Below are 22,664 nucleotides of genomic sequence, written 5' to 3' on the forward strand. Positions count from 1 at the left end.
GGCCTAGGCCGACAAGGCCCAGGCCTAGGGCGGCACTTTGCGGGGGGCGGCGCCCCCCCTGCACAAAAACATCCCCCCGACCCGTCCTCCCGCGTCCTGGCTCCCGCGGCCTCCTCCCGGCTCGCATACAGCCTCTGAGGTGCCTGACCAGTGCAGAGTTATCTGCAGCCTTGCGGTGCACCGGGGTCTGGGAGCCTGGATGTGTCTTCTTCAGACATCCCGCCCACTGCTTCACCATGCAGCATGACATCCAGCCCAAACTCAGGTAGGAGGACACCATTGTAAGGGGAGAGTGGGGAGCCAAAGTGTATGGCAGCCAAGGAGTGAGTGTATGGGAGGGGGTGGAAGGATGTGCAGTCTCATTGTTTTGTGTTTGGAGGACTGGTGGCAGCCTCATTTTTGCTGGGACTTGTAGTGACCTGTTTTTGCTCAGACTTGTAGTGCCCCGTTTTTTCTGGGACTTTTAGTGCCTCGTTTTTGCTGGGACTTGCAGTGCACTGTGGGGGCTGAAATATGTCAGCCCCGTTTTTGCTGGGACTTGTAGTGCACTGTGGGGGCTGAGATATGGCAGCTCCGTTTTTGCTGGAACTTGTAGTGTACTGTGGGGGCTGAGATATGGCAGTGCCGTTTTGCTGGGACTTGTAGTGCACTGTGGGGGCTGAGATATGGCAGCCCCGTTTTTGCTGGGACTTGTAGTGCACTGTGGGGGCTGAAATATGGCAGCCCTGTTTTTGCTGGGACTTGTAGTGCACTGTGGGGGCTGAAATATGGCAGCCCGGTTTGCTGGGACTTGTAGTGCACTGGGGGGGCTGAGATATGGCAGCCCCATTTTGCTGGGACATGTAGTGCACTGGGGGGGCTGAGATATGGCAGCCTTCTATGCTGGGACCTGCAGTGCACTCTGGGGGGGGGGGCTGACATATGGCAGCCTTCTATGCTGGGACTTGTAGTGCCTCAGACTGTGGGGGGACTGAGGAATCTTCATTCCGCCACTGAGGGCACTACAAGTCCCAGCAGAGTGGGCTGCCATTCTTTCATCCCCTGTAGTCTAGGGCACTACAAGTCCCAGCATAGAAGGCTGCCATATCTCAGCCCCCTGGAGTGCACTACAAGTCCCAGCATAGGAGACTGCCATACCTCGGCTCCCTAGAGTGCACTACAAGTCCCAGCATAGGAGGCTGCCATATCTCAGCCCCCCAGAGTGCACTACAAGTCCCAACATAGGATGCTGCTCTTACAGAACAGGAGAAACAGCTGGGGGGGGGTGTACTGGGAGAGGAGAGAAGGAGGCACAGGTTTGAGATGAGGGGGGATTTTTTCTGAACGTGAGGATTTATGCTGGAAGGGGGAGAAGGGGGAGGATTTGTGATGGGGGAGGATTTGTGCCGAGAGATGTAAATTATGCTGGAAGGAGGAGATGGGGGAGGATTTGTGATAGGAGGTGGGATTTATGCTGGGAGGGGGAGATGGGGAAGGATTTGTGCTAAGAGGGGGATTTGTGCTGGGAAAGGGGAGGTTAAGGAAAGGGTTTGTCAGAGAAGGGAGATTTTCACTGGAAGGGGTTATATGAGGGTGAGGATTTGTGCTGAAAATGAGTATTTTTGCTCCTAGGGGGGGAGATGGAGGGGGCGGGGGTCTGGAAGGGGTGTGATTTACAGATAATAGGGTGGGTCTTAAATAGGAAGGGATGTGGCTTTGACAGGAAGGGTGGGTCGTATTTAAATTTGGGGGTGCATGAATTTAGTGAGGCCTAGGGCAGCACACAGTGCTGGCCCAAGACATTGTGCTGCCTGGGACCAAGAATGAAATGCTGCCCCCCCCTCCCCCCAGAAAAAAAAAATCACGCCAACCAAAAGGCCCCCTCATTCATTATTTTATATCATGATAACTAAAGGGGACCCGTCATGGCTCTATACATGTATAAAGGAGTATAAAGAGGACCTGTCATTGCTCTATACATGTATAGGAGTATAACGAGGACCTATCATGGCTCTATACATGTATATAGAGGACCTGTCATTACTCTTTACATGTAAAGGAATATCAAGAGGACCTTTCATGGCTCTATAAATGTATATAGGACTATAAAGAGTACTTGACATGGCTCTGTACATGTATAAAGGAGTATAACGAGGGCCTGTCATGGCTCTATAGATGTATAAAGAGAACCTGTCATGGCTCTATACATGTATAAAGAAGCATAAAGAGGACCTGTTATGGCTCTATACATGTATATAGAGGACCTGTCGAGACTCTTTACATGTAAAGGAATATAAAGAGGACCTGCCATGGCTCTATGGATCAGGATCAGTATGCTGCCCCCCTAAAAGTGCTGCCTGGTACCCATGGTACCACCCGGTCCCATCATAGGGCCGGCCCTGGCAGCACAAAACCTAAATACACCACTGTATTAAAGGCAATAGTGATGCTGAAGGATGACCATGCCACAGTGGGGAATGTGTTCCAGAAGATGGCATAGACATAGACAAAGTAGGAGCCCAACCTGTAGCCAACTGCTGAAGTTTGCTTCAGAAGAATGAGACATTTTATTCCTAAACCATCCAAAGACCTCTGAGTTCACAATTTCTTTATCCCCATGAGCACCTCGGGCCCTTAAGAAAGGGGTAAAGTACAACCCCCTGAAACATGTTCAAACAAATAGAATAAAAAATGAAATACAAAAGATGCTCCTTTACTAGATTTCATATTTGTAAAAGCCTTGTGGTTACTTCAGCGATCAAAGGTGAAGCTTCAGGTCAATCCATAAACCAAATAATTAAGCTAGGTGCTTCAGTGAATTGCAGTGTAATTGACATTGAACACATCGACAAAGCAATACATCACCCATGTTAAATATCAATGCTTTGTCTATTACTACTGCATGAAAAAAAAATAGTAATGTGTATGTTTGCTACATACTGTATACACAGCAGAAGACTCCAGTAGATCTTTTATTTTTTTGGGGGGAGGGGGGGGGTAGACAGTGCAAAAGGGTTAAAGCTGTCAGTTTTGTCTAGCTGCCCATTGAGAGATTTCCTCTTGTTGTTTTTTTGCCGAGGAAACCGGTCGTGTGTACATTTTCGTCGAAGAAACTGTCGAGAAACTCGACGAGCCAAAAAGAGAGCAAGTTCTCTATTTCCTCGACAGGAGTCTCAAATTGGCTCGTCGAGTTCCTGGTCGGGCTAGTTTCCGACGAGAAACTCAAGCTTGTGTATGCTTAGAAACCCACTCTTTCTCAGAATAAAGTATGAGACGTGAGTAAAAGTAGCGTTTGTAATGGAGATAACACATTTCAAGCTGTAACAGACTGAAAAGTGCCAAGTGTCTCTTAACAAACTTTTACTTAACACGCAAACCCATGAGATTAGCAAAACCAGCCCCAAGAGTTTAGCCAGTGGAATCGAACTTCCCCTGCCGTTGTATGTGTTGTATGTCACCGCGTTTGAGAACGAGGAGATTTTGTCTTGACTGTGTGTACGCAAAGCAAGCTTGTCGAGTTCCTTGACAAGCCTAACAAAGATATCGACGAGGAAAATGATGTGTTTCGCCCGTCGAGTTCCTCGGTCGTGTGTACGAGGCCTTACAGATTCATAACAAACGTGTACAGGTTACAGTGATTCCTGATTTTTTTTTTTCAAAATTGTCGTTCTTTTTTTGTTTATAGCGGAAAAAATAAAAACTGCAGAGGTGATTAAATACCTTCAAAAGCAAGCTCTATTTGTGGGGAAAAAAGGAGGTAAATTTTGTTTGTTTATAGTGTTGCACGACTGTTAAATTGTCAATTGTCAGTTAAAAATCCTTCTGGGGCTGAAGTGGTTAATACATGATATATTTGTATGTAGTTAGCTTTTTTTAAACTCCCATAAATTAAAAGAATTTAAGTTGATTTCCAGGCAGTAATCACAACAACACTTTCCTTACAGTTTCAATTAAAATGGAAAAACTAAACATAACAGGGGTAAACGTAATCCTCTGCCAGCAGAGAGATTAGATGGCTCTAAATACCCTGAATAGAGAGGGGTGAAGTACTGTATATGAATTCCAGTTGTTCTTTAGTTAGGTTAGCTTAGTTAGGTTTAATAGTTAATTATAGATACAACTCTATAGAAAAATGAAATCTTTCCCTTTCTTGCAATATCTATTCATATGGTCAGTTATTAACTGTGTATTGGAATGGATGGTATTATTATACATATTTATTTCCTTTCCCTATTTATTGTATGTGTCTTATTGATGCATCAAGCTTTTTCTTTTAGCACAATATTTTTTATGACAACTTAACGACCTACTTAGAGAATAATTCAGACAGCTTCCAAAGCCCTTCACATTATCTCTTGCCATTTAAATGCCTGTTGTCCTCGTGCAGTATTTGGAGTTGTTAAGTGATGCCTTGCATTGTGCATCTCTCATTTTGGCACTTCCATTTCACACTTCATAATTTTGTTTCAACCTCAAAATGGAAGGGATATACTTTCCCGGGTGCTGCTGCAATGAAATTGTTGGAAGTGCAATTAAGTTCTAATTTTATAAAAGGGAAGAATATGCAATCTTTGCAGGCAAGCTATGGGTGACACCTCATTTTCCTTCCGTATTGTCAGACTTCATTGCAGTGCCGAGCAAATGGCCCAATTGATAACATGACATTAGGAGGAAATATGTACAAGGCTGAGTAATGTGGGTAGCATTTTGAGCAAATGTTAATGAAACAGATCACTATGCTTTTATTAAATAGAGTTACAGTCGTTTTTGTGGATGTCATGGTTTTTAAAAGAACTCTGATTACTAGGAAATTAACTAGTTTTTCTATCAACCACTCTTAAGGCCCGTACACACGATCAGATTTTCTGTCGGGAATTGTGTGCTGGCAGGATGCTGTCAGATAATCCGATCGTTTGTATGCTCCATCGGACAATTGTTGTCGGATTTTTCAACACCAGTCCGTCGGAAAAAAATCCAAAGTACAAACACGCATGCTCAGAAGAAATGCTCACCATAACACAACATTAGCAGAAGTTGCCCAAAGAAGAAGATGCAATGAACTCTTAGTAATTGAACAAATAGAAACAAAAGAAATAATATAGGGTTAGTTAAGGCAGAGTTCCACCCAAAAATGGAACTTCCGCTTTTCGGAAACCCTCCCCCCTCTGGTGTCACATTTGGCACCTTTCAGGGGGAGGGGGGTGGAGATACCTAAGACAGGTATTTGCAGCCACTTCCGGGCATAGACTCCCATCACACCACTTCCCCCCCCGCTGTCTCCTGGGAAACAAACTGTTCCCAGAAGAGAGCGGGGACCAGTGAGGACGCGGCGCGCCGCTCGTGCATGCACAGTATGGAACAGGGCAACGTTTCACTTCCTGATTCCCTCACCGAGGATGGCGGCTGGGGCAGCCGAGAGATGAGCGATTGCTCTGCCTCGGCTGCCGACATCGCGGGCGGGCTGGACAGGTAAGTGTCCATTTTTTAAAAGTCAGCAGCTGCAATATTTGTAGCTGCTGGCTGTTAAAAAAAAATTCGGGAGGACCTCCACTTTAAGCCAGAAAAATAAAAGAGAAGAAAATAAATGTAGGCTCATTTTTTCTTGCCACCAACCTCCTGAATATACTGTACATCTTGTCAGGCCCCTACAACCCTAGCTAATGTAAAGCTAATAGGCACTATTTTAAACCTATTTCTTGGAAACAGAGTCCTCTAATTATTTTGATGGTTCCCAAACAGATTCATAAAGGTTAATAGGGTTGTTCAGTCAGGCTGTAAGATATTCCATGGTTTGTACTTCTTTAATAGGCTTGTAAAGATCTGTTTTAGAAAGGGGAAATGGTTGTTTCCATTGCAAAAGCAATTAGGCACCATGCCACTTCTAGGACACGGATTATTAATATCTTTAAATATTTACCTAAATGCAGAAAGGGAAGTTCTAATAGATATAATAAGTAGTTTAAATATATGTATATGCTTGTTCATTTTTTCAAGTAAAATATGGACTGTCTTTCAAAAAGGCTGGACATACTGGCATGTTCAATATGTATGAAACAGGGAACCTGAGGGAGAGTTACATCACCGGCAATTTGGGGACTTTTTTTTTTTCATTTTTTTCCATTTTTTTCCAATTTGGGGACTTAGCAGCATTAATTGAATGCAAAAACATAGGAGTATGATTTCAATGAAATACTATTTGATCCTGATTTTCATTAACCACTTCAGCCCCAGACCATTTGGCTGGCTAAAGACCAGAGCACTTTTTGCGATTCGGCACTGTGTCGCTTTAACTGACAATTTTGCGGTCGTGCGACGTGGCTCCCAAACAAAATTGACGTCCTTTTTCCCCCACAAATACAGCTTTCTTTTGGTGGTATTTGATCACCTCTGCGGTTTTTATTTTTTGCTCTATTAACGAAAAAATGCAACAATTTTGAAAAAAAAGCAATATTTTTAACTTTTTGCTATAATAAATATCCCCAAAAAATATATAAAAAAGCAAATTTTTTCCTCAGTTTAGGCCGATATGTATTCTTCTACATATTATTGGTAAAAAAATCACAATAATGGGTCCGGGCTCCCTGCTCCAACGTTGTCTGTATCCAGTGACGGGTGATCTCCTCTCCGGTCCAGCGATGAGAAGATCGTCCGTGATCCAGAGCACCATCGCCGGTCTTCTCTCTACGCCGGACACCGCCCGGCGAATGAGCAGCTGGAGCTTTGACATTTCTTATATTTGTGAGGTGGGGCCACCGTCACGTGACCCCGTCCCCCTCTGACGTACCCTCTGCTACGTCACTGGGGAAGTCCAGGCTTCCCCCTTGCGTCAGAGGGGGCGGGGTCACGTGACAGTGGCCCCGCCTCACAAATATAAGAAATGTCAAAGCTCCAGGCGCGTCATTCGCTGGGCTGTGTCCGGCGGAGAGAGGAGACGGGCGATGCTGCTCTGGATCTTCTCATCGCTGGACCGGAGAGGAGATCACCCGTCGCTGGATACAGACAACGTTGGAGCAGTAAATATATGGTGTTTGATTAGTTTCGTTTGTATACCTCAAAGTGCTTTTAATTTTTTTTTGTTATGAACTTGCTCTTTTTAATGAGATTATAAAGTGACAGATGCTGACAGGAGTTTTTTTTTTTTTCACAGCAAAGGTTTTTCAAACTGTCTGCAACTTATTTAAAGAGCACCTGTCATTCTATAAATGTATTAACTAAAAAATTCAGATATGAAAATAACCAAAGTTTTTACCCAAGAATATTTTCTGTAATGTTTATCAAATTTTTATGGTTTTATTCATTTATTTTTGATCAATTAAGAGCACCTGTCACTTTCAAAACAAAATAAAAAAGAACATAATCTTCAACCTCTACAGACCTTTGAACTCTCTTTTTACAATGCCAGTTCACTTCACCACCTCTACTGCTTTGAATAGGGACTTACAATTTCCAGAGGCACTTAAAATTATTCTAGCAGGTTACAACACAACTTGTGTTTTTATAACTAACGAATTTTGGTGTGAAAAGCAGTTTAAAATTCTACACAGGGCATACATCCCTCATCTGAAGTCCATAGAATTACCAGTCCGTTCTAACTGTCCTCTGTGTAGGAGTCACAAGCCCTCCCTTCTACACAGGCTCTAGTCTTGTCCTTCTATATTACAGTTCTGGAACCAAGTTGAGACTTTTGTGGTGACAATCGTAGGCCTCTGCCCTCACAACAACATTTCCTCTTAGTATTCGGTTCCTTTGATGCTACCAACCAAGACTTACCTAGGAATCAAATTAGAATTCTACAACACAATAAGGCTTGGCTATCTACTTGCTACATGGCAGCCAGGAGAACAATTCTCAAAAAGAGGACGTCCTTCCTTCCTCCTACCATTACAGACTTGAAAACCAACCTATTGAACCTCCTCAGGTTGGAAAGGCTGTACCAAGTCTCCTCTACCCACCAGAAATCTCTACGATTCTATCATAAAGGATGATTTCTCATGTGGGTCTGAAAGAGTGACCCTCCCCAGGGCGAGAACTGTCCCAGTAGTAATCGGCACACGTACCTCCCAGTAGGACGTTGTGGCTCCTGGGCTCCAGACAGGCAGGGTTTTCAAACTTCAGCCGCAGTACGCCTTTGCTCCAGGACCATCCACCAGCTTCTCCCCGGCTGCCTCTCCCCCTCCGCAGGCTTCACCCCCGGGAGGCTCACAAGGTAGGCTCCTACTACTCAGAGCTATCTACACCTCCCCGGGGCCCGTAAACGTCCGTCCTTTTCAGGACAAGCCGCGGCGGCGGCCTAATCTTTTACTATCAGGGAAACGGCCTCCCTTCTTCTCATCCCCCATCTCCGGACCCCCAACCACCAATCGGAACCTGAGGTACCTCCCCTCGGCCTCCGACAGCCAGCAAAACGGATCCTGGCCCTCGTGCCACCTCGTGGAACAATTCGCGGCAGCCGCATTTAGGAAAGACCACGGCTTCATCCGCGGCCTAGCGGCTCGCCGCACCAAACATCCAGCACCCGTCCTCAAAATCTATAGTAAGCCCCCTCTTACCCCAGGAGGACCCCCCCCTCACTAGACACCCCTCTGTCTTCCCCCCCCCCCTCCCCCGCTCGAGCTATCCATCCAGCGGCAGGCCATCCAGACCAGGACCCCTGATCAGGGGCCATCTGAACTCTTTCCCCCCCCAACCCAATAACCACATGCGGCGCCTACTGGACATATTCAGGAGAGAGTATATTTCCCCCCTCCATTCATTAGGCCCTAACAACCACAGCTTTTCTCACATTTTTTTGATACAGGGCTCGTCCGATCGCCTCTGAGGGGTCAGGAAGGAATTTTTTCCCCTATCCACAGCATATTGGCACAGCACGGGTAGGGTTTTTTTGCCTTCCTCTGGATCAAAGAAAAAAATAGGCAGGAAGGAAGGATTCATTGAATCCTCCTGAAAAAACCCCCATCCCAAATAGGCATCATTCCCCCACGCCTCTTGGCGACTATGGCCAAGCTGAAATACTCTGCAGAAACCATACGGAGATTACAGCCATTTGCCTCAAGATTATTAGCCGCCACCAAAAAAGCTCTAAGGACTGAGCATATTTTTAGAATCGATCGACGATCGACACGGCGAAATTACATCCACTTACCGCAGCCTAAGCGAATATCATGCGCTTTGGTTAACACAAGATCAGCAGTAAGACACCGATTGGAAATCCATGATTTCATCCTACAATGCGACTTAGACTGTCGCTTTATTACAGAAAGCTGGCTCACAGCTGACTGTAACATCATTCTAGGTGAATTGGTGCCAGAAAATTATCGCATTATAGCAGAAAACAGAGTGGGGCAAAGAGGAGGAGGCCTGGCAGTGATCCATAAGACTCACCTCGCGATCACTAAACCAGCCCTTCAGTACTCACTTCCATTCATGGAAACCCTCACTCTACAACTACAAACAAACCCCCAGGAGACCGTTCATATTCTTCTCTGCTATAGACCACCGGGTCCAAAATCGCAGTTTCTCTCACCTTGGACAGAATTCATGTCCACTTTCACCCTAAATAGCAAACACCTTCTGCTACTCGGGGATTTCAACCTCTGGGCAAACTCCTCACAGGATCCCGTAGCCGACGCCTGCATTGACCATCTGGAAGGACTAGGTCTGCAGCAACTAGTATGTGGGCCCACACATACTTTCCGGTCACACGCTCGACCTGATTTTCAGACAAGATCTGGAAATAAACATTTTGGAAAATGAACCGTTGCCATGGACAGATCACCATGCAATTAAATTCATAGTTTCCATAATTCCACCATTAATAAAAATACCTAAGCCGGAGATAACACACTGGACTAGATCTCAGAAGAAGCTCCATTAGGAACTCTTCAAATCTACCTTAGGTAATAAAATAAAAATAATCCAACCACCTCTAACAGCCTCTGAAACACTGGACGCCATAAATACAGCCCTATTACAGTCAGCCGACTTAATAGCACCGAAACGCAAGGCCTGCATCCGGAAAAACAACTCCGGCTGGTTTAACAGCCAGCTGTCGTTACTGAAGCAAGAGCGCAGAAGGGCGGAAGCCGCCTGGAAAAGAAACGCTTCAGAGGAGAACCTCTCCATCTATAAGGCAATAACAAGAAAATACCATAAAGAGATCTTCAAAGCCAAAAAATATCACTTTTCCAATGCCATCGCCAACGCCATAAACCGCCCTCGCGAACTCTTCAAACTGGTCACTCAGACCATGAATCCAGGATGTCTTGAACCCCCCAGTTCAGACATCCAAGAATTCTGTAATGAATTATCGAATTTCTTCATCAATAAAATTGAGAGAATCCGGGAAAGCATTCAGCAAAACAATACCCCCCTCAACCCCCCTCAATCATTCACACAACACCCATAGAAATTTGCTACAATCAACAAAGTTCACTCTGAAACCCATCTCTATTGATGCCGTTAAAAATATCATCGGTACTTTGCGAAACAGCACAGCGCCTAATGATATTATGCCCGCTAAACTGCTGAAGGAATGTGCCGATATCCTGGCGCCGCCTATCACGCAGCTTATAAATCAGTCATTCAAGGAAGGCATAGTGCCCTCGCAGCTGAAAGAGGGCACAATCCAGCCCATCTTGAAGAAACCCACCCTAGACCCCAAGGACCCAATTTACCGCCGTCCGATAACAGGCCTAACCGCCCTCTCCAAGGTAATGGAAAAAGTAGTGGTACAACAGCTGCAACAGCATCTGGATACCCATAATCTACTTGATCCATTTTTATCGGGTTTCCGTCCCGGACACGGGACGGAAACAGCATTGCTCAAAATTTGGGATGACGCCCTCAAGGCCGCAGACGAAGGAGAACCCTGTCTCCTGGTTCTGTTGGACCTAAGTGCAGCTTTCGACACGGTAGACCACAAACTATTACTGACTCGGCTAGCTGAAGTAGCCAGAGTCGCAGAAGGTGATTTAGCATGGTTCTCCTCATTTTTGGAAAACCGATCACAAACAGTGAAATTGGGATCTTTCACTTCTGAAAAACGCACGGTATCATGCGGAGTCCCCCAGGGATCCCCTCTGTCACCGGTGCTGTTCAATATATACCTTCGCCCTCTCTTTGAAATCATCAGTAGCCAAAAACTACTTTATCACTCATATGCAGACGACACGCAACTGTATTTTCGCATCCGCAACAAAAAGGATCATCATCCAAATCTAGAGACATGCCTCTCTTTGATAGAAAACTGGATGACTAAGAGTTATCTTAAACTCAACAGTTCCAAAACAGAACTTCTTCTGTTACACGCCAGCCATAAGAGTCAACGGACAACAACCTGGACACCCCCGCCAATTCTGGGCCAAATCATCACCCCTAGCTCCAAAGTCAAAAGTCTTGGGGTCATCTTCGACACCTACATGACAATGGATGCACAAATAGGGTCAATAGTCAGCGGATCCCACCATCTGCTGCGCCTACTACGCAGACTTATTCCATTTGTTCCTAAAGAAGACGTAGCAGTCGTGGTGGGAACAATTGTGAACTCCAGACTGGACTATGCTAATGCCCTTTACCTCGGACTCCCAAAGTACCAAATCGCTCGCCTGCAAGTCGTACAAAATACGGCCGCCAGACTTGTGACTGGGAAAAAAACGTGGGAATCTATCTCACCCTCGTTAAGATCCCTTCACTGGTTGCCAGTAAAGGACAGAATTGCTTTTAAAGCACTCTGCCTGACACATAAGTGCATCATGGGAATGCTCCGCAATATCTATGCGAAAAGATAAAAGCTCACAACGCCAATCGCATTCTGCGATCCACCAACCAAAATCTGTTTCAGATACCCAAAGCCAAATTCAAGTCCAAAGGAGAAAGAAGATTTGCGCTCCAAGGTCCCAGACTATGGAATGCTTTACCAACCAGCATTCGGTTGGAGGAAAACCACCTAGCCTTCAGAAGAAAGATCAAAACTCATCTCTTTTGATATCAAGAGAGACAGGAACAACGAGCGCCCAGAGGCAATTTAGTTCGCATGTGCCGCGCTATATAAGTTTTTCATTCATTCATAAATAGGCCCCTTTTATTAACAAAACTCTTACACTGGCAGATCGACAGGCTATTACGGACTTACCATACAACAAAAGACAGTTACAACAGACATAGTGTGTTTTTGGTTCTACGGCAAGGCCACATCTATACCAACGCAATCGTTAAACCAGCTTTACACTTACTTCCATGGATCTTTAACTGTGATGACTCCATAACTACCGCCGTATGTCGACTAAGAATTTGATGATGGAATCGTAGGAGCAAGCAAACCTCTCTTGAAACCAATGTACTTAGTCCCAATTCATACATTCAAGTTAAGGACCTTGGGTGTTTTTCAGATTCGGCGTTTACAACACTAAAACATTTTTTTTTGCTAGAAAATTACTTAAAACCGCCAAATATTATATATATTTTTTTCTAACACCCTAGAGAATAAAATGATGGTCATTGCAATACTTTTTGTCACACCGTATTTGCGCAGCGGTCTTACAAGCGCACTTTTTTGGGAAAAAAAACACTTTTTTTTTATTAAAAAATAAGACAAACAGTAAAGTTAGCCCAATTTTTTTATATATTGTGAAAGATAAGGTTACGTCAAGTAAAATGATACCCAACATGTCACGCTTCAAAATTGCGCCCGCTCGTGGAATGGCGTCAAACTTTTACCCTTAAAAATCTCCATAGGCGACATTTAAAAAATTCTATAGGTTGCATCTTTTAAGCTACAGAGGAGGTCTAGTGCTAGAATTATTGCTTTCGCTCTAACGATCGCGGTGACACCTCACTTGTGTGGTTTGAACACCGTTTTCATATGCGGGCGCTACTCACGTATGTGTTCGCTTCTGCGCGCGAGCTCGTCGGGACGGGGCGCTTTAAAAAAAAATGTTTTTGTTTTCTTATTTATTTTTATTTATTTTATTATTTTTTACACTGAAAAAAAAACATCCCTTGTAATAGAAAAAAGCAAGACAGGTTCTCTTAAATATGAGATATGGGGTCAAAAAGACCTCAGATCTAATATTTAGTCTTAAATGCAAAAAAAAATGAAAAAATTACATTGAGAAAATATTGCTTTAAGAAGCATGGGCGGTAGTGAAGTTTTGACGTCACTTCCGCCCTGCTATGCTATGGGGATGGGTGGGGTCCATCTTGCCCTCACTCGTATCCCAGCTGAGGAGAGGAAAGGACCCGATCGCCTCCGCCGCTACCGACGGCTCTGGTAAGCAGCGGAAGGCGCAGGAGAGCGGCGGGAGGGAATCTGCCACGGAGATCACCATTATCATTATCGTTTACAGGACCGCTCACAGTAAAGATAGATATCTCGGTTGTGGCAGCAGCTGCTGCTCCCGTTACTGAGATATCCATCTTTAAAAAAAGGACGTATATGTACATGAGCAGGTCCTTAAGTGGTTAATCTGCTCCACACATTTTAAACCAACAGAACAGCGCCACACCTACTACCGGTAAACACTTTTCACAACTAAATGCCTGTCACAGGCCCTCATCACTATGCCCCACTATGCCTGCCTTTTCTGCTCAGTTGCTCTATTCATACAAGCCATATTACAGCTTTTACAAATGAAACTGAATTAAAGAATGGAGGATGGGCAGATGATTAATAGCTTTGCCCCCTCCATTTATTGTGGGCACATAACCGCACAGTGGTACGTGAAATAAGGTATTTAGCTGCATAATTAAAAAAAACACAGACGCTGCACTGTATAACAGAGGGAATACCATTAATTATGCTCAGTGACTTTACAGCCACAGCGGAATAGTGACAGGAGGAGAGGGACAGGGAGGATATGGCTCACTCACAGACTCCTGAGCTTACAGGCAGGAAGGAAGGGGGGAGGGAGAGACTTTGGAGTGACGGAGGCACATAAACTGACCACGGTATCATGGATCAGCGCCCACACCTAGAGGGACACAGGAACAGGCAGGATCAATCAGGTATTTTACAGCATAGAGAGGGATAAATTACACTGCAGAAGCACAGTGCTATTTATCATGCTTTAAAGGTACAGGCTCTTTTTTTGTTTTCAATCTCTTTTTATTAAGTTTATAAACATTTTACATAATACGTATACATTTACATAAACATTCATATATTTTACATTATACATCATATCCTGCTTTTAGTTTATCAAATAGGGACTACTTATTCACTGCAATGTTTTCCCTCTTCTTTTTCCCTAAACATACATGTTGTCATTTCTCCTCATTCATACACTTTCCACACTTTCCACGTCCACTCCTCCCCTCTTCACCCCCCGGGGCAAAGTTGTTCCCATTCATAAATATTTTATTAAGCTCCTTGAGAGCCAAAATTCATCCCATCATTGCCATACCTTGGGCATTTGAGGCCAGATTCACTTACATTTGCGGCGGTCTAACGTATCTCATTTACGTTACACCGCCACAAGTTTTAAGCGCAAGTGCTTGATTCACAAAGCACTTGCCTGTAAACTTGCGGCGGCGTAGCGTAAATGCGTCCGGTGCAAGCCCGCCTAATTCAAATGGGGCGTGTATCATTTAAATTAAGACGCGTTCCCGCGCCGAATGTACTGCGCATGCTCCGTTTTGAAATTTCCCGCCGTGCTTTGCGCAAAATGAGGTCGCACCGATGTAATCTTTTGAACGGCGACACGCGTTACGTCCTTTCCTATTCACGGACGACTTACACAAAAAAATAAAAAATTTATTCGACGCGGGAACGACGGCCATACTCTAACATGGGCAGTCTAAATATAAGCCATGAAATAGCAGCCGTAACTATACGCCGGGAAAAGCCGACTAGCGACGACGTAAGAGAATGCGACGAACGCGCGTACCTTCGTGGATCGCCGTAAACAGCTAATTAGCATACCCGACGCGGAAAATTACGCGAACTCCACCCAGCGGGCGCCGAAGTATTACACCTACGATCCGAAGGCGTACGAAGCCGTACGCCTGTCGGATCGAAGCCTAAAGCCATTGTATCTTGGTTTGAGGATTAAAACTAAAGATACGACGCAGCAAATTTGAAAATACGCCGGAGTATCAGTAGATACGCCGGCGTATTTCTACTGTGAATCTGGCCCTTGGTTCTTTGTAACCCCCTCCTCCCTTATCTGATTTTCCATATTTTGGATTTCGTTAATTTCACATACCCATTCCAGGATCTTTTTTTTTTTTTTAGTTAAACCCGCTTTAGGGTCATAAACAATAATGGATAACTATGACAATAAATGATATGTAAAAAGATTTTACACTAAAAAGGCCTCGATCAGGGGCCTCAGGTCTGATAGCCTTGCAGGGAACAAGGCCTTGGTTATAAGCTTTTTGGGTAGGTCCAATAATTATCTGGAGTAGTTGTATTGTGGAAAACAATAAAAAAAATGGGGCTAATTGCAAACTAAATATTTCCATTTCTGATGTGTAATGGTAAATTAATTGTTTATTTAATAGATCCTAAGTTTACAAAATGCAAAATAAGCACAATAAATATTACTTACCTTCAGTACGCTGTGTGCATTATGCTTTTGTATTCTAGTTCAGCAGAAATCTTCCTCATTTGATGCCCCTCTTCACCCTTGTTGCTGTTATCTTCCAGTACAGTATTAGTAAATAGAACTTAGAAGTTACCACTCATAAAGACAGCCCGACTATGCCCACCCTTTCCACCCAGCTCCTCTATTCATAGAAGCCATACTACAGCTTATTATTTAATTTGTTTGTGAGGATAGGGGGTGAAGTTTATCCCAATGCTACTTTAGGTATCTAGAGCAATCCCTGAATTCTACTCCCAAAATAAATCACCAACAATCACCAAAGTCCTCTTAATACCACTGTAAGGAAGTGTAGCAAAGTCCCGGAGCCCTTGAAGCCCAATGGTGACCTTCAGAGTTAAGAACAGCTGACATCCTTCAGTATAGAGTGGGTTACAAGGCATGGCAGGTGTAATGCAAGATGAACAGATGGGTGTCAGACACTTTTTGAATGCAAAGAGATTTATTTTCTCTTAAACAGAACTGTGGGAGAGAGGATTATAGCTAGGACACCCTTAGGTAGATGCAATGTTAATTGGCAGACTCCAATACTTCTATAGGTAGACAGCTATACAGGTGAAGGCCTCCAGCCGGACATCACTTCTGTTTAGGTAGGACCACTGTCTCCTATGGCAACAATCTTGTAGCTGTTATTAACAGTAAAGGTATTCATTTTTCTGCAACACAAACTGTTCTCTTTACCCCACACTCACTCACTATGGGTCTTCACTCAACAAGCTCCCAGTCTCTCTCACTAGACTTCAGATCCAATAGCCACTGACTAAATGCCCGGAGCTCTTATATTGTAGCACTCAGTATCTTCCTCAAGCATTACCTCACTTCACTGCTAGGTCCCTGGCTTGGTACTCAGATACTCTTCAAGCTTCACCCCTCCTGACATATTAGGTCCCTGGCTTGATACTCCACAAGCATCACCTCTGCTGTCCTGCTGGGTCCCTGACTTGGCACGTGCTGATGCTTTCCCACTTTTTCACCGTCCCCAGTTGGCGAGAAGTCTACTCTGGTACTGGCCTCAGCTCACTCACTCTGGTCTTCCATAGCAAGGTGGAAGCATCACCTCTGCTGTCCTGCTGGGTCCCTGACTTGGCACGTGCTGATGCTTTCCCACTTTTTCACCGTCCCCAGTTGGCGAGAAGTCTACTCTGGTACTGGCCTCAACTCACTCACTCTGGTCTTCCATAGCAAGGTGGATGTTCCCTTTGTGGCGACAGCTTGCCCTCTACCTCCGACCGTGACAGGTTCCCCGGTCGGCGGAACCGTTATTTCTGGTTGGACTACAAGCCTGCAGTCCCAACCCTGCACTCCTTCTGGATGGGCTCTCAGATAGCCTGTCAGCCAGATGTCCCTGGGAAAAGCCTTAGGTTTCTGGCCTAGCAGCCTGGGCAATATGACACACGTCCACCCAGACAGCTGTCCAGGTGACACAGAACCCTGATTACCTGACTCCACCAAAAGAAAATAGGCTCTCGCAGCTAGCCAAGGGACCCAAGAAAATCCCTGCCCATTGGCTGCATCCCTAATCTGCCCCTGCAATGCCTTTGTCGTATCTAATGCCACCAGATACGCAGTCATCTAGTGACAGAAGAGAAAAGTGCAGCAATTCCAGAATTGGGGTGAAATCAATTGACCTCCTATCAATTGGCCTGGCAAGTAAATTTAATAGCAACCCTGCCTAAACATCAGGGTGCTAAAAAAGAAAGGAAAGATCCCTGGTACTGCACAATCACAGAGTCCTATGGTGGTATGAGAGAGACAACCTCAGCCTGGGCTCCCACTAGGATACGCCTCCAACGCATTTCACTCCACCCCTTTGGAGCTTAGTCATGGGGATCTTAATAGCACATAAGGGTGATTAGAATTTAATGTAGTGAATTGGTAAAAACCAAAGTAATATAATGCTTTTCAGTTTTTATTTTTTCTTGTTTCTCTGCTTGAAGTACACACCACACCCGTGTCACATAGGGGTGGAAAACTGGCTATAAACTGCTGACCTCATTTTACTGGAGTTTATTTTATAGAAAACAGGGGGAATTGCTTCTTATTCCCAGACTGATGACATCTATTCCATTTTTTACTTTCCCTCTTAATTTCCATTCACGTTTATATTTTGGTTATGTACACTGTTAATGCAACACCATGATAACAATATGAATGTATGCAATGGCACTGTTTTGACAGGTCTGCATTACATAAATTCTGAATGACATTTTTGCGCGATTGAGTGAGCACTTGACACTCATCCAATAAGCATAATGTCATTTAGAGTTCCCAGTGTGTTAGCTTGTAACTGGGAAATAATGTTGTTTATGTTTTAATTATTATTTCAACAGAATTGTTATACTTAATTTATTTCTTCTTTCCTAATTCACCTCTTACTTGGGTGGTTGGATCAGGTCAAAGGGACCTCACAAAGTGCACCTTTAAGAAAAAAAAAAAGATTATCTAGGCATAATAGTGATTTTTGCTCGCTGTTATCAGCAAACAATAGGTTAGTGATCCATTTCCTCTAAATAATTATATCAGTTTGATGATGTCATTGGTATCCACACCCCCTAGATCTGTGATGGCGAACCTTGGCACCATAGATGTTTTGGAGCTATATTTCCCATGATGCTCATGTCCTCTACAGTGTAGTTGAGCATCATGGGAAATGTAGTTCCAAAACATCTGGGGTACCAAGGTTTTCCATCACTGCCCTAAACTAATTTAGAGCTACCGGCAGCATATGCTAATTGAACAAGCTGCTGTGGCTAAAGCTGGCAATACACTAGTAGAATTTAGTTAAACATTTTTCTTTTTAATTTGTAAATATTAGTGGGATCAAATCAACATTTGTTTTCAACCACAGTGACTGGAAAATTCAAAAGAGCAGAATATAATTTTTTTTTTCGAAGGGACACATTTCTTGCATGTGGTTTTTGTTCAGTAAAATCTATTTGTTCTATTTGTTAAAAGCAAACAGGAATTTGAACTTACTTTCGGATGACGTTCATCAAGATATTTACTGTACTGAAATTTTTTGAATACATTTTTTTCAAAAATCTACCAGTGTATGATGCTACAAATTAGGTTTTGTAGCATCATGATTGTAAGTAGCTCTGTTAGAGTTCCTCTTTTTTTTAACCACTTACTCACCAGCCTAGTTCTACTGCTACAGGGTGGCAGCTTTGCACCAGATCATGTATATATAAGTAATCCTGCACTTCCGCCTGCAGGGGGGCATGTATGAGCCCGGCGGGCCGCTTCTGCTGTGATTATTCACAGCTGAAGCCAATCTGCAGGAGCCAGGCACTCAATGTGTGCCCGCACCTGCCAATCGTTGGGCAGAGACTCAAAACGATGCTCTGCCTATGTAAACAGGGCAGAGTTCCATTCTGACAGAGGGTAAGGGTGGGTTTTATGTTCCTGTAAAGCAGGAACTAAAATCTATCTCTTCCCCTAGTAAAAGCAGCACACATAACAAACACTGTCTAGGCACATAGTTAAACCTTTGATTGCCCTATATGTTTAACCCCTTGCCAGTCAGTGTCATTAGTACAGTAACAGTGCATATTATTATCACTGTATTTATCACTGTATTCGTGTTACTGGTTGCCACAAAGTGTCAAAAGTGTCAGTTAGTGCCTGATTGTTCACCGCAATATCGCAGTCCCACTATAAGTTGCTGATGACCACCATTACTAGTATAAGAAAAAAAAATATTCCAGTATATATCCCATAGTTTGTAGATGCGATAACATTTACGTAAACCAATAAACATACAATTATTGGGATTTTTTTTAACAAAAACATGTAGCAGAATAGATATTGGTCTAAATTTATAAAGAAATTTGATTTTTTACATTTTTTTTATTGAATGTGTTTCATAGAAAAATTGTCATACAAAAAAAAAAAAAAACAACATACATTTTATTTGGGTACAGCATTGCATGATTGTGCAATTGTCAGTTAAATTAACTCAGTGCTGTATCACAAAAAATGGCCTAGTCGTGAAGGGGGTAACAACAAAACCTGGGGAATGCCCAGGGAAAAAAAAGCCTACTTACCGACCAGCTTGCAGAACAGCCAATTAACCTGTCTAACAGTATGCGTTAAAAACAGGGATTTTGTCCGCACGCATTTGCAAACGCATGCGTGAGCCACAGAGCCATGCCAGGGCACCCTGTAATCTGTGGTCCTAACACTAAACAATGAGTGTCCCCACAATGGAGGCACATGCATTCTAATTGATAGATGAGGGCAGGTGGACTGAAGGGGAGCCATCCCTCAAAGGTGCAGGAGCACACCAAACACCCAGCATGTAGCACAATGGCTGCAAAGGTGTTGGTGGGCTGCTGGATCAATACAAGCACCACAGGTGAAACATAAACATGTCCACCGCCCCATCTATAGCTGGCCACAGCAGTAAGTAGCATTGGAAGGCTAAAGCAGGTAACAACAAAACCTGGGGAATGCCCAGGGAAAAACCAAGCCTACTTACCGACCAGCTCGCAGTCGTGAAGTGGGGGGGGGGGGTAAAACTTTTAGAGGTTAGGTGGTTAGGAGGGTGACAACTTTATGGAGAGGGTAGTTTTAGTTGGGTACACTCCAGGCAGATATACATACAGGCACATATTAACTAAACTCTACAGTAATTAATACAGCATAATTTTTTGGTTTATGCAAGTAGAGTATGTACCTGAAATTGACCTGGTCCTAACATACCGCCAAGGTAACAAAGGAGTGGCTCAAGAAGAAGCACCTTAAGGCAGGGCCGTCTTAATAGCATCATGGGCCCCTGGGAAAAGTAATGCTCTGGGGCCCCTACAATGGAGACGGGCATCCCAAGCCTTTCGGTGCAAACAGTGCTGGACAGCTGGGCTCACCATGACACCATCCACAATGCTACTGGGCTCTTAGTGCTGCTGACTCAGCAGCTCCCACTCCAGCTCCTACCCCGCAGCCTTTCGAGTCCCGAGCATTCAAGCTGCATGGGGTGGGGTCAGAGCATCACTGGCGCTTCGGCCCTGCCCCTCCCCGCTGGCTGTGAAATAATAGGTATCGTTCTGCACAGCATGGGGCACTGCTGCCAGCCTGCCTCCCTAGTGTATCCATCACTCTCAGTGCCATCATGGGACCTCCAATTTTGGGGGAGAGTGGGCTCAAGGACCAGCTACTTTGGGGAAAGTGCAGGGGCCCCCATGCAGCTGGGGCCCCTGGGCAGTGCCCAGGTGTGCCCTCTCATTAAGACAACCCTGCCTTAAGGTCATGGAGTGGTCTAGCCAGTCTCCAGACCTTAATCCTAACGAAAATGTATGGAGAGACCTGAAACTTCGAGTTGTCAAGTGACAGCTATGAAACCAAAAGGATTTAGAGAAGATCTGTAAAGAAGAGTGGACCAAAATCCCTCCTGAGATGTGTGCAAACCTGGTAACCAACTACAAGAAACGTCTTACCTCTGTGCTTTTAACAAGGGTTTATCCACCAAGTGGTTTTGGGAAGTACTTTTTTGACTCACTAAACTACAACTCAGTTTCTATCATTTAAAGTACTCCTATGATAAAAAATAGACCCTTCATTTCTTTGTAAGTGGGCGAACTTACAAAATCTGCAGGGGAACCGATGGGGCCCGGGCCCAGTACAGGATGGCTGGATGTAATGCCTTATCAGCAGTTTTGGAAGAATGTATTTACACTATTCAAAGGTAAAAATAAGGAAAAAAAACTCCTAGTCTTAATATTAAAATATAAAATGCATTAGAGAAAATTATTTCATTTGATAAATGTATTAAACATGACATTTTTCAGTTTTTTTTATTTGACAAACATTTGCTAGTACATTGTATAACTTCAAGTCAAGATATTTTCTTTATGAGTAAGTCACTTTCTGTTTGCACCATATGGGATCTGGAACATTGAATTCCGTAGTGTTTTCCTTTTTACAAAGTTTTCTGGCTTCCTATCTATAATTTATATCACCAGGCGTGCCTGATTGCCAAACTATTCAATTGCCTTTTTTATTTAGAATAATAAGATTCAAGAAAAAAAATGCCTTTTAAAAACAGCAGGGTCCAGATCAATCCCCCATTGCTTCTTCAGTTGAACATTTTGAAGCTTCTGCCCTTCTGGCAATTTCCATGTGCTAATAATTTACATGGTGTTTTGTGAGGTCTTGTTTGTATTCAGTTACCGCTCATATATGCTAATTTACAGTCTGAATTTCAGCAAACATAATGTACTTACAGTTGGCAGTTTCAAATGTATAAAACACAGTCTCACTGTATGTAAATGTTCATAAAAAATGTATTAAAAGAGTAACGCCAGCCGAAACTTTTTCTTTCCATTTTTGGATAGATAGGGGGAGGGTTATAAATAGTTATTACTGCCTGGGTTACTTTTATGAAGAACAAATCTGGTTATAGAGGGATCAGAATTTGACCGGTTCAGCAGTGACTGACCAAATTTTGATCCATCTATGGCCATTTCTGGTTGAGAGAAGTCGATCTAATGATCAACATCTGTTGACCACGATTGTTGGAAAATAATTCTCAATCAATGTACTGCAGCCAATCAGCTGCAGTGCTCATCAGTGTACAGCAGAGGAGTCCCCACTGTCAGGATACATTATCACAGTGGGAAGGATGCCTCCATTCACCTTGCTTGTGTGGATGGGCGAATCCACTCTTTTTTCAATCAGCCCACTGGCTGATTGAAAAAAAAAAGGAATAATCAATGGCCAGCCTCAGTTTCACTTTCTGTCCTGGTAACCTTGTCCCCAGGGTGCGCAGTAAAGAAGAAAAAATCTAAAAAAATTAAGTTGTCTTCATAACAAGGTACAGGGGAAATCTCCCACCTGTTTCAGTGACAACTGTCTCTAAGTTATTTTTTTCTCTCAATTTGGAGATTTCCTCTTACTTCCCATATTAGCTCTGGTGCAGGAAGTTGGAGTATTAGAACTGGATCATGGAGCATTGAAAAAAGGAGCCTTGGTCTGGTCTGGCCTGGCCTGAATTTAAAAATGGTTTAACCACTTAAGCCCCGGACCTTTAGGCAGCTAAATGTCCAGGCCAGGTTTTGCGATTCGGCACTGCGTCGCTTTAACAGACAA

Source organism: Rana temporaria, chromosome 4, assembly GCF_905171775.1.
Source record: "Rana temporaria chromosome 4, aRanTem1.1, whole genome shotgun sequence".
NCBI lineage: Eukaryota > Metazoa > Chordata > Amphibia > Anura > Ranidae > Rana > Rana temporaria.